Genomic DNA, 12,002 nt, shown 5'->3' on the forward strand with positions numbered 1-12,002 from the left:
AATTTGTCCAAATAAGAAATGTAAAAATGGCTGAGGTGTGCAAATATGCATAAAGTGACTTCTTAAAGTGTCTTATTATTAAAGTGATTTGTGCAGTGGTCCATAATGAAAGTATAAGTATATAGCGCAAAAATCTTAAGAGTAAAATCATTCGCAAACTATAAAGAATGATGTCATGCAAGCTAGTCAGGGTGATATATTTTTTCACTGTTTAATTATAGCACCAGCTGAAATGTGAAACTGAATTGTGATTAACCAGTGGATCCACCTCTGTAGGGTCACCTCCCACCCAGGTGAGTCTCTGGATTCGTTGTGTCCGCTGTCTGTATGCACCGTAGACAGGGTCAAAATTAGCATAATCATTGCGTACTGCCTTGTGATTGGTGGAGGTTGAATTTTGTCTCGGTTTACCCCGCAGAGCTCGAAGGCGACATCTGGCAGTGCCTTGGCGAGGAAGGCAGGCAGTCTGACGGAGACACACACACACACACACACACTTCGTAACAACAACAGGATGTAAAGACACATCTTCGCCGCTTTTCTGAGGTAACGGTGTGTTTTATTTATTTTACTTTTTAAAAAAAAGTGTAACATGAACGGAACATGTGCTTTGCGTGGTTTCATTCCCGGGGTTTACGTTAACCAGGCGCGAGGACGCGTTTTTATAAGAAGTTAAAAAAAGCTTAAGTCTGTTCATTGCTAACGTTTATTTAGTTATTTAAATAAAAATCTTGGTTATTCTGAGAAATATCCTCTGTCTCAGTGTTTCCACAAAACCCTGAAAAGTTTCCCAGTTCCGAGTAGCTCTGTTTCCAAGGGTTGTGTTGGGTTGTATCCAAAACGCCCCTCCTTGTCCTACCTAGGTGCACTACGTTCGAAAGAAAGTAATACACAAGACTATACACTACAAAGTGGTGTTTAAGTAGGTTTGGAATACAGCCCTAGTTGCCCTGGGTCGTTTTGCCCTTTCTTGTCTTTTGGAAGTGAATATCAAACCTTCTTCAGACTTTTTTTTTTTATTTTTTTTAAACTCTGGTTTCTTAGTAATAATTTACTCGTTTTTCCCTCCTGTAAGAGGTGTCAAAGCAAACTCCCACGTAAATACTATTCCCCTTGAATTAGTCATTGCTTTAACTTAGTCATTTTCCCATAATAGTCAGACTATTTAAATTGTTTAACTATATTAAAATATTTGGGTTTTTTTTTCCTGTTTTTTCCCAGAAGTATTTCTGTGTAAAGGTATATACCGTTATACCGAAACTTGTTATACTGTTTGTTAACTGAGCCATCCATCCAACCAAGGAACCAACAGTGGAGACCAACAGTGTTCCCATTTTATACGACCGTGGTAGGACCTCCGGTTAACATTCACATTCAACAGGCAATTTGGGAACGCGATTTATTTTTTTTGGACTGTGGGAGAAAACCGGACGACCCGGAGGAAACCCGTTTAGGATGAGGGGAGAACATGCAAACTCCACACACACAGAACCCGAGGTGGGAATCGAACCCTCGACCCTGTCGGTGTCACGAATTGACAGTGCTACCCACGACGACACCGAGCCGCCATAACTGAGATGTCGAGGAGAAAAATGTTGTACTGCCGGAGAGAATTATTCTGATCAGAGATAAGAGACAGGATAAACAAGGGAACAGTCAGATAAGCGATGGAAAGCTCTATCCTGTCCCGCTAACATTTTGCTTAAATAAGGCTACGTTCACATATGAGGAGAAAAAAAAAAAATCAGATTCGGGCCAATTCGTCTGGCAGTGTGAACGTAGCCTTATTTCATAAATACAGCAAAATGTTAGAGGGCAAGACATTTTCCACTCTAATTTGGCCCACGTCTGTTTGTGGTCGTAAATCAGATAGAGATCAGATTTTTATTTATTTATAAAAAAAAAAAAAAAATGAAAGAGTTGATTAAACTTCAAGCTATGTTTCATCTTTATGGCGCTTTAATTCAACATCACATTTCACATTAAAAGGTTCGAGTAGGATTGTAGCTGCACGGCTGCAATGGATGCGAATGTTAACTAACAAAAACGGGGCAGCAAAGCATCCTTTACGTTTATTGTAATAGATAAAAAGGTATCAACAGTGAAAAATAATGAAAAAAAAACAAATAAAATTTAGAAGGTGTGTATCGCAACTGCTGTGTGAGACCTCAGAATAAATGGCCGAACGTGGATATAAATGAACCTGACTGTAGGGGAAAAGGAGCGCTAAAAGTTTAAAAGCAAGACCGAAGGAAACTAAAGAGGTTGCCGGATCACGTGAGCACATAACGTAACACTCAGTTCCTGTGCGCATGTGAGTCACATTAGGAGTGTGATCTGTTCAGAAATAATGTCAGACACGGGTAACATAAAAAACATAACATGAAGAGTCTAATGAAGAAATCAGATTTGGTCAGAAAATCAGATATGGGCCACTTTTGTCTCTAGTATGAACGTAGCCTGAGACACACAGATGGCTTTCGGGACTGTAAGGGTGCAAAATAAATATGAGGTAATAGCTCAGTGGTTAAGGCTTTGGACTACAGTTCAATGCCCTTAACGCTTAACTGCTCAGATGTATAATGAGATGAAAATGCAAGTTTCTCTGGTTAAGGGGATTTGCCCGAAATAAAAATATTATTTGTTCCAAACTGTTGGCAAAAATAAATTTATGCAAATTTATTTTGTTTTTCAAATAGAGGCGTGTGATTTAATTGCTTTTGCAATCTTTTATAGTTCAGTCAGGTGGATCAGTTTTCAACTCGCAATCGATTCACCCCTTTTTAACTATTTAGGTAAACTTTCCAATGTTAAATTCCCTAAAATCGTTGAAAAACGTATAACGCTTTATATAATTTTTTATCGCTTTATATGAGACATGACATTTTGAAAAGTGAACAATACAAGCTACACAATTCCAGTGCATATTAGATAGTGTAAGTAGTTCTTAGTCCTTTAAAACTAGTAAGAAATATAGCTACATGAGAAAAAATCAGATGCTTAACGTTAGTGGTAGCAAATCGAATTTAATTTAAATCAACAGCCTGTACTATGATTCAAAGCTTTACTTTCACTACTGTCTTCTTCAGACTTTACTTTGCAGTACTGTACGGAAACATTCTAGACGTACACAATCTCTTCCTGTCCTCCAGGATGTTCTCTCTGGGCGAAGTGTTTTCTTCGGGTCACCCAGGGGTTTTCCTTTAGAGGTCAGAGAACTGTATATGGTGCAGAAGTGTGATTCTGTGGTTATATAATGAAGTTGTGTAGATTTAGATGCCAGTTGCAGCTTCTTGACCAAAAGAAATGTAGATTTTCATTTCCTGGGATTTCTCGAAGTCTCTACATGGTTTCCAGAGTCTTTAGTCAAAAAAACTACCAAAGTTTAACTGTTGTTTTTTTGTTTATTAGGTCTTCTTTTTAGGCCAGTGTGTTTTTTGCCAGTAAACTTTATTTTTGTTTCATCTGATTTGAGCAAAACCAGTTCCAGTAAAAGTTCCAGTAGCGTTTATTGAAATTAAGGCAATTGGAATAACAGGTTTCTTCTTTTCACCCTTTTAAGGGGGTTTGTTGGCATGGAGATGGTGTCTAAGGGTGGATTTACCGAATTGCTCCTAGCTTTCGCAAATTATAATCTTTGGAGAAACTTCGCCTCTTTAATCATCCTCTTCACTTTTTTACGTAGGCGCAAATTACACCTTCATCCTCTCTCAGGTAGATTTATTACAGTTTGTTTTAAACGTCCTAATTATTGTCCTAACAGTGGATACAGCCGTTTTTAGGCTATATGGATACAGGCAATTTACTTCGGTGATATTTCTCTTATTAACTGCACAGACATTTCTCCCATCTTTCCAAAGGGTGCCAATAATTCTGCAGATGACTGTATTTGACTAGGTAGCTCATGGCAAAATGTTTGGGAGGAGGCCATGACTATTATAAATCTTCTTCTTTGTTTGTAGATCCTGGTCCTTAGATATTTCTTAGTCAATAAAACAAATGTTATTAAGTCATGTTTTACCTTCCATATTACCATTAATGGATTCAGGGCGTTTCTTAAGGCCTGTGCTTACTTGTGTTGTGTTTCCAAACTGACTTTATTACATACACACATAAACAGTAATGAGTATAATTGAAAAGTTTATTAATTTGTGGAAGACATTAAGTGCAGCCCTGTAAAGCCTGAAATATAAGTGCTGTTAAACGTCGTTCACGTAGTCATCCAGTGTATTTGTTCAGATGTTTGCCTCTTGCGTGTGTTACTGAAGGATACCAGCAGGTGGCACACTGGAGCACTCAATAAGACAATTCTGCATAAAACAAACAAACATTCAAGCTGCTCAGTTTATGCCAAGATTACGGGAGAGAAAGCGTCAGAGACGAATGTGAGGCAACTAAATCAAGCAAATTGATGCCTCACCTTGAACGTTTCCGCCATTTTTGATGTGCACGAAGCTACGCACCAAACTAACGCAACATACACAAGGCATCGTACGCATAGTTAAAAGCAAATTTCCAGTACAGCTACGTCCTGTAAGTTCATTTCTTTTAATTTTATTCCTCAACCACTAGGAGGCGCCATGCTATAAGGTCGTCCCTGCTTTTGTCTGTCTGGTTATTAATTTTCATAACTTTTTTCAATCCAAACAAGATCAAAGTCGTAGCAAGGTCAGATTACTAAAAGAGATTTTTTCTTTTTCTATAGCTTCCTTTTGTGTTTGTTATATAGAGAGGTTACTTATACAGTCACGCTCAGGGACCCGTGTTCCAGTCGTTTATTTCTTTGTCGCCTGTCTTGTAGTCTGTCCGAAGGAAATCCTCGTTAGTGCAGCGTCTTGAAGATGTTCAGTGTAGGATTTGTCTGGATTTGTCGTTTCTTCCGTGAGATGAACTGATAACACTTTGGCATCGATTCAAATATGGTGTTTTTACAGGTATTATGCAAATTACTAGCAAGTAGGACTAGGAATGTTGGCAGATTTCCATAAGCAAGGCCACCGGATAAGCAGATTATCGCAGGTTGACGTCAGTACTACGATACATGCGCTCTAACCGAATCGGTTTTATTTATTTGTCCCTATTTCTAACATTTTATGTTACATGCTTTAAAAAAGGCTTGCAACATCATTTATTTTATGAATGAATGAATTTATCGATTGATTTATTTTATCCCTTTAATCCCGCTGTGTATGTGCAGGAAAGTTCTGTCTCTCCTGACAAAGAGGTAAATGTTTTATATAGTAATGAAATAAAGGGCATTGTTTTTTTTTTATTTGACTCTCATAGAAATGTACTGCAGTCAACACTGACACACCCTGTTTCAGCTCCCTATCTATCTTTTTCAAGAGTTTGGTGTTTTTCCACTGAACTGGTGAAGGCTTTTGCATGTTGAAGGCTAACACCTGCTGACTTGTGCGCCAGTAGCTTGCTCTTAAGTCTGGGTTTACGGACAGGATTTCATGTTTGTTTGTTTTTCTTTCCCCTGAAATGTCTTTTTGTTTGGAGAAAGCTATCTTCATACTTTTGTATTTCATACGCTTGGAGAAAAAAACTTGCTTTTATTGCTGCCCATGCACATAAATCCGATCGTTAAATTAAACCCCTTGCTTGTGAGTTCCTGCTAATGCGATGTGTCTGTCCAGTTCGAGTGCTTTTCAAGGAGCTCTTAAGACAAAGATGCTTCCAGCCACAAAAGTATAACTGCACTAGCTAAGCTCTCTACTTTACTGTATAGTATAGTGGCAAGAATTGGCTGCAGTGAAATATATTGATGTATACGGTATTAATGACGTTTAATAATCAAGTCAAACCTGAGTGTAAAAACCTGAGTGTAAAAACTCCATTTATTTCTCTGTATAATCTCCAATCACCATCGACGTAGAAAGTTTTCCCAGTACCCCGGAGCCATGATAAGACTGCCCACTTGATATCTGAAACGCTGGCCTACCAGGAACTCCGTTATTAGCCCAAACATGTGGAAATGGCTTAAAGCGAGGTCAGGACTGTACAGGGCACGTGGCAATAACTCCCAACTGAGTTTCTGTAATGTGGAAGTGGTGTTGGTGAATGATTGTGTGTATAGTTCACACGGACCGATGCGTCTCCTCTGCAAGTTGGAGATAAGATCAAAGAACGACTCCAATGGCCTCTGAGCCACTATCACTCTTTGGGAAACCCTGCTATGGGGTGTTATCTTTGGTCGCCTTTCTCTCCCTCTCTCTCTCTTTTTTTTTTTTTTTTTTTTTACACCTGAATTAGGACAGATGAATAGGTTTATGAATAAGATGTTGGTTTGTAGCTAATGTTTTTTTTTTATTAGTGTTCTTTAATACATTATTTAAAGGGCTGTGTGCGTTTAGCTGTGTTTTAACTGAGCTACGAGTCTAATGAGCATCCATTGCTTCCCACAGGTACAAAATGAACATGGGAGAAGAGGCTGGGTGTCATGGCAGTGTTTTTTTTTATTTATTTTTTTATAATCATTTCGAAGAAGTGGTACAGGCTCAAGGGTCAGGACTTGAAAGCTTGTGTGTTATTACAAAACTGTAACCTAATAATGATGTAATGATGAAAGAAGTAAGTGTCCAGCCTATGACTCCTCTTAATAATTACTCAGCCTGAAATAAAACAAATCGGGTGGGTGTAGTTTCAAGTAAGTTAGGTTAATTTCAAACCCAACGTACTTGCCTGTGTACGTCAGTCATCTGTCACATGGGCATCCTCAAACCTCCATAAAAGGTCAGGTTCATGGACAGCCAGAAGCATTACATGAACCATCAGAGAGTAAAAGCTGAAAGGCAGAAGTCATCGATTTTGCACTCACTTCCATGTCAATAAAAATATTTAATAATATAGATAAATATTGATACTAAGACTAGCTTATATGAGTTGACCTTTCATCAGGTGTTTGTTTGTGGCTTACAGCTGCACAGACAGATGAATAATTCGCTGTGCATAAGGCTGTCTGCTAAACACGGTGATAAACGCTTTGAATACAAAGGGATGAGAGCCACTGGAGCAAGGAACACGGGAACATGAAAAGGTCAGTCGTAAAGCATTTGTTGGATTATATATATTGTAAAAATGCTGAAATTCCACTGTTAAGCCCTGACGCAAACACTCCAGGTCTTTTTATTCCCTTATAATAATAATAATAATAATAGTAATAATACAAGGGGTGTTCAAGTCAATCCAGGACTTGTGATGAAAGTAAAACATTTTTAAAGCAGATCATATGTCCTGGAATGACGTGGAAGATAACTTGTCGCAAACACCACTTGTACGTTACAGGAACTCAGCTGGGAGTTATTAAAGTCGTACAGCTCAGCTCTTACATGAGCGTGTAACCAATAATTTGTGGCTATAGACAGATGTGTTAAAGATTTGACATATTGATGTCCTTTTAATCAGTCCCCCCACCACCCCCTGATAATTTTTTTTTGGTAGCATGTGACACACAGCATGTTCGACTCCCCTGAGTCCTGCTTCAGGGGAATCCTGTGATGTCACATTCTCACTTACCAAATTCCACACAGGGGCCCTAGGCTGCTCTCACTTTCCACTGGAGTGGAAAATAACCGAGTTATTTCAGAGCCTGAACATTGTATACACACACACACACACACACACACATACATACAATAATACACACATACATACGTACATAAACACACAGAAATAGACACTACTCTCTTTATAGTTCAGCCCTGTCTGTGTGTGTGTGTGTGTGTGTGTGTGTGTGTGTGTGTGTGTGTGTGTGTGTGTGTGTGTGTTGGTGGAGGTGCTGCTTTAGCTTAAAGCCTGAATTTATGTAGGCTCACACTCGGTTCGATAGCACACGTGTTACTTTTTAAGGGCGGGTCACTATCGCAAGCGTGTCTGTCTGTAACATAGTGACTACGACGATTAAATTTTGGATTGTGTAAAATGTCACACACAGGTTCGCTTGGAATTAGAAAAACTTCCAGTAAGCTTCCACTCCACTCGTCGCTAAACGGCTCGCTGTAATTAGAGCGATTACTCCAAATTTTGTGCCGCGGAAATTTCCACTAGCTTAATTACGATACTGCTGTTTGTCTTCAAGAGGTTTGTTAGTGTTTGATGTTGATGATGATGATGATTACGATGATGAAAATGATGCAGTAAAAATGACTGAGATTAGCACACTTGTGAACGTTAGTAGTAATAAGGTGCCGTGTCTGGAATCCTTTACACTTGCTGTGACCTGAACGCTTCTGCTCTTCTGAGGAATTTCATTAGTGCTGTTTTAGTAAAGTGATGGGAAATTCCTGATCACTTAGACTCTGTGTGAGACTTAGTAACATGGTGAAACTAACCTACACAGCTGGTTAGTCGTGTGTGTGTGTGTGTGTGTGTGTGTGAGTGTGAGTATGTGTGAGTGTGTGTGTGTATAAGTTTTACAAGTGATTATAAAAGGGCAATATGATAATAAAAAGCTATGGTTATATAAAGAAAAAAAAATTCCAGGTGGTCATGTTGCACAGCCAGAGGTACGACCATGATATGTGGTTTTACTTTTATTATAAGTCATCAGATTACATGTCACTTGTCTTTTCAGCAGAACTGAAACTCGAATGTCAGTTGCAGTTGTGGTGCCGTTGCGTTGCTGTTGTGAGCATCACTCTCTCTCTCTCTCTCTCTCTCTCTCTCTCTCTTCAAAAATGCATTAATCTCCTTTGAACAGTTAATATTGAGATGTTTCTGCTACTTCTGCTCTGTAAAGACTTCATAACGCCTCTAATCTGAGGTGCTGTTAATTCGTCATTGTTCAGGCTGATAACTGTAAATGAACTTCTCGTCTGCGGCAGAGGCAGGTTTTGGTCTCGCCCTCCTGGGACGGCCTTCATAAGAGCCAGTTTCATTAGGGTGCTTGACGGATTTTGCGAATGCACTTGACAATACTGTTCTTGCAAGAACTATTACAACCACAACCATAGCGGTGAAAGGCTGACCTCTGTGTCTTAAAATAACAACTAACTGTTGTTTTTCTATTGGTTTCCCCAATATTGTTGTAGAATGTAGAAAATAAATCACTAAACAAAAAAAAAACTAATCACTAAACGAAAACAAATATATACAGGCTCAGGTAGACTGTAGGAAATTCTCGTCCTAAACTGTCAGCATCAGCCGAGGCCAGGGCCATCTTCATGATAAAGTGGAACCATCCCAAGCAGACCATACAGGGCATTCATGCGATGGGATCTCCAACCAGAAGCAGGGCACCAGGAAGAGGTCAGACAGGTCCAGAGGGCAGAGGGTGTCTGGATCACTGGGAGCTCAGGAGCGATGTGTGAGATAACAGTTAGTTATGGTCACAGTCACATAATGTGAATGTATATTTAGTACAGAGTGCGAGCAGGGACTCCAGCAGGACTAACTATGACAGCATAACTAAAAAAAAGAGCCAGAAAGAAACACAGACATGAGTTGTAAAGCAACTAATCACTTCACCGTCAACAAACCTGAGTGATCAATGAGGGTGGGGAAGTCAGCAACTCTAGGTCCATGAGTCCCCCAGATCTCCTGAAACTGATGCGAAATTTCCCTGGGAGTCAATGCAGTGTGACTTTGTGGTGTGTGGTGGTGTGTCTGCCTCTTGCAGCACTTTGGTGACATGCCATTGTCTCCTGGTTACTGTGTCAGCATACCTGATTTTGTTGGTTACTGCACAGCTCAGATATCGGCCTGTACACTCTCTTCTCTCCTTAAAACAAACCACGACGGCTTTTCCCTGCCCTGAGAAAACAAGCAGGACACACACTTACTTCTCACTTATGTGTCATGGAAATCTGTGGGCAGCTGTTGAGTCCGGTTCATCTTTCCAAAACTGGAAGAATACACTCAAAGATTTCGGGTTACTCATGCTTCTGTAGCGTCCCTCTGAGAAACTGCGCAGAACTTTTTCACAACTCAGCTCTTGCCTTGCAAGGTGGATTCCCCCCCCGCTTACCAGTATGTGCTAGCGTATAACAGATAGCCATGTGATAAACGGTGTAAGTCTTAAACAAGTTTTTAAACCTGTATGAAAAACATTTGTATATTGTATGTGAAATAATCTTGACTTATATCAGGTTTTTCCTGTCTTGAAATATAGCAGAGTGTCAATGGGGCTGGTTGATGTAATATATGATCCATGATGTGATATTGGTGTGATGTGATGTGATGATATGATCAGAGGTAAGAGGTAACTGATAACATGTGCTCGGTTAGTGTACTTAAGTTGTACTTTACTTCAGTACATCTGTATTTTACTTGTAGTTTTATTAGAGGATATTTTACTCTTACTCTGCTCAAACCTGCAGCAAATCTCTGTACTTTTCCTCAGCTGCATGTCTGCATAGCAGTATATGTTGTATTACCGTACCAGAGTGGTGTGTAGTATTTGAAGCAGGAATTTCACCATCTGCGGACCGTTGTGCATGATGGCGTGACTTGCCGTTCCTTCGAGACGTGTCTAATGATGTAATGGTGTTTGAAATCAGATCAGAAGCAGAGCGATGAAAATAGCCTCTCGAGTGTTTTTGTTTTTATATGAACGAGGCTATCGTGGGGTAGATGTACGTTAGATACTGGAGTAAATTTGAGATACTTAAGTAAAAAGGTGAGTGCTTCTGTACCTTTACTTAAATAGTCAAGCTAATGGAGGACTTCAATTAATCATTGTATATATTGTATAAGTGCATAGTAATATTTACCCCAGGGAATCTCTACTTTTACACAAGTACAGGATTTCTATACTTTGTTTGTCTCGAAGATATGATATGATGTGTGATATATGATATTGGTGTCGTTGGTGCAGAAATGGAAAAAGGTCATGACCAATGGGCGTGTCAGGGTAAGAAGGGAAACCCATGAAGTGATCATGCATAGATGATCAGGATCAGGGGTAGCTGAGGCATCGGACTATGGTTCGGAAGGTCCCAGGTTCAAATCCCACGACTACCATGTTGTCCCTGTAGGACACGCACACAGATAGGATACCTAAATGTAAATGAGTTCTCAGCAACGTTATGTGGCAATAAAATGAAGTCAGCTGACGACCTGAATCTCCTGATTGACCAGGTCATCACATCCATGGAGATTTTTTTCCATGATGGCACGGAGTATATTCTGGGACTATATCCCAGATTGTGAAAGATTTAGTCGTTCTATGAGCATGAGGAATCATTTTCACACACCACATTGTGTGCTGTAACCAAAGCTAAGCGTCTGTTGCTGAATGAAATCTCAGTGTGCAGTGTTTGTTTTTATTTATATATTTGTTAATTTATTTTGACCAGGCAGTTTGTTTTGCCCTGATCTGGTTTCGGAATTTTCTCTCCATCTAGTTTTACACCGTTTTTAGGTTCCCGACCCTGTCAACCCCTACAGAGTTCTGGCACGCAGGCGAAGTGTAAAATTTCAGTGCAAATGCATACACTGTAACCCTATACACTGCAAGTTATTACACCCAATATGATATTTCACATGCGTATGATTACATGCATATTTCGTTGATGGAGCTGGAACGGTATTAAACAATTCATGCTAGCACACAGTTCTTTTAAATTTACATTTTTTAGACAAGACTGCAATGTTTTTTTGCTTTTTCTGGTAACTGAAAGTGAAACCGCAGCACTTGCCTCAAGGTTTAAATGATAGAGATCTAAGCTGAGTAAGTTGCTAAGTAGCACCGAGTTAGAAAGTCTGTATCAGATCTTTGCAAAAAAAGAAAAAAAAGGGGTACAATTTAAGATTAGAACTTAACTCATAGGGGAAATCACATACGTTTTCACTTTCTCTGATTCACTAAGCTGAGTTAATGTTTGATCTAGACATGATCTCATCATCTCAGACTATCTCTGAAGCTTCTCAGTTTGACTCCAGACTAGTAGTGTAACGATGCAAAACTTATGCAAAGCATGACGTGAATCTCGGCCGTCTGCGATTCATTACGTGGGAATCTGCGTTCTATAAATAACTCGTTTATTACATTTGCGTCG

General features: G+C 39.5%; 1 protein-coding gene across 1 annotated transcript in view; it reads left to right on the forward strand.

Annotated features, from left to right (window-relative positions):
- The first annotated feature begins 420 nt into the window (after positions 1-420).
- The window catches only part of b3gnt2b (UDP-GlcNAc:betaGal beta-1,3-N-acetylglucosaminyltransferase 2b), a 30,240-nt gene continuing 18,658 nt past the window's right edge, over positions 421-12,002 (forward strand). Inside the window, exon 1 of the mRNA XM_053510540.1 lies at positions 421-546. The gene's annotated coding sequence lies outside the window, so the exon portion shown is untranslated. The remainder of the gene's footprint in view (positions 547-12,002) is intronic.

Source organism: Clarias gariepinus, chromosome 13 (assembly GCF_024256425.1).
Source record: "Clarias gariepinus isolate MV-2021 ecotype Netherlands chromosome 13, CGAR_prim_01v2, whole genome shotgun sequence".
NCBI classification, from domain to species: Eukaryota; Metazoa; Chordata; class Actinopteri; order Siluriformes; family Clariidae; genus Clarias; species Clarias gariepinus.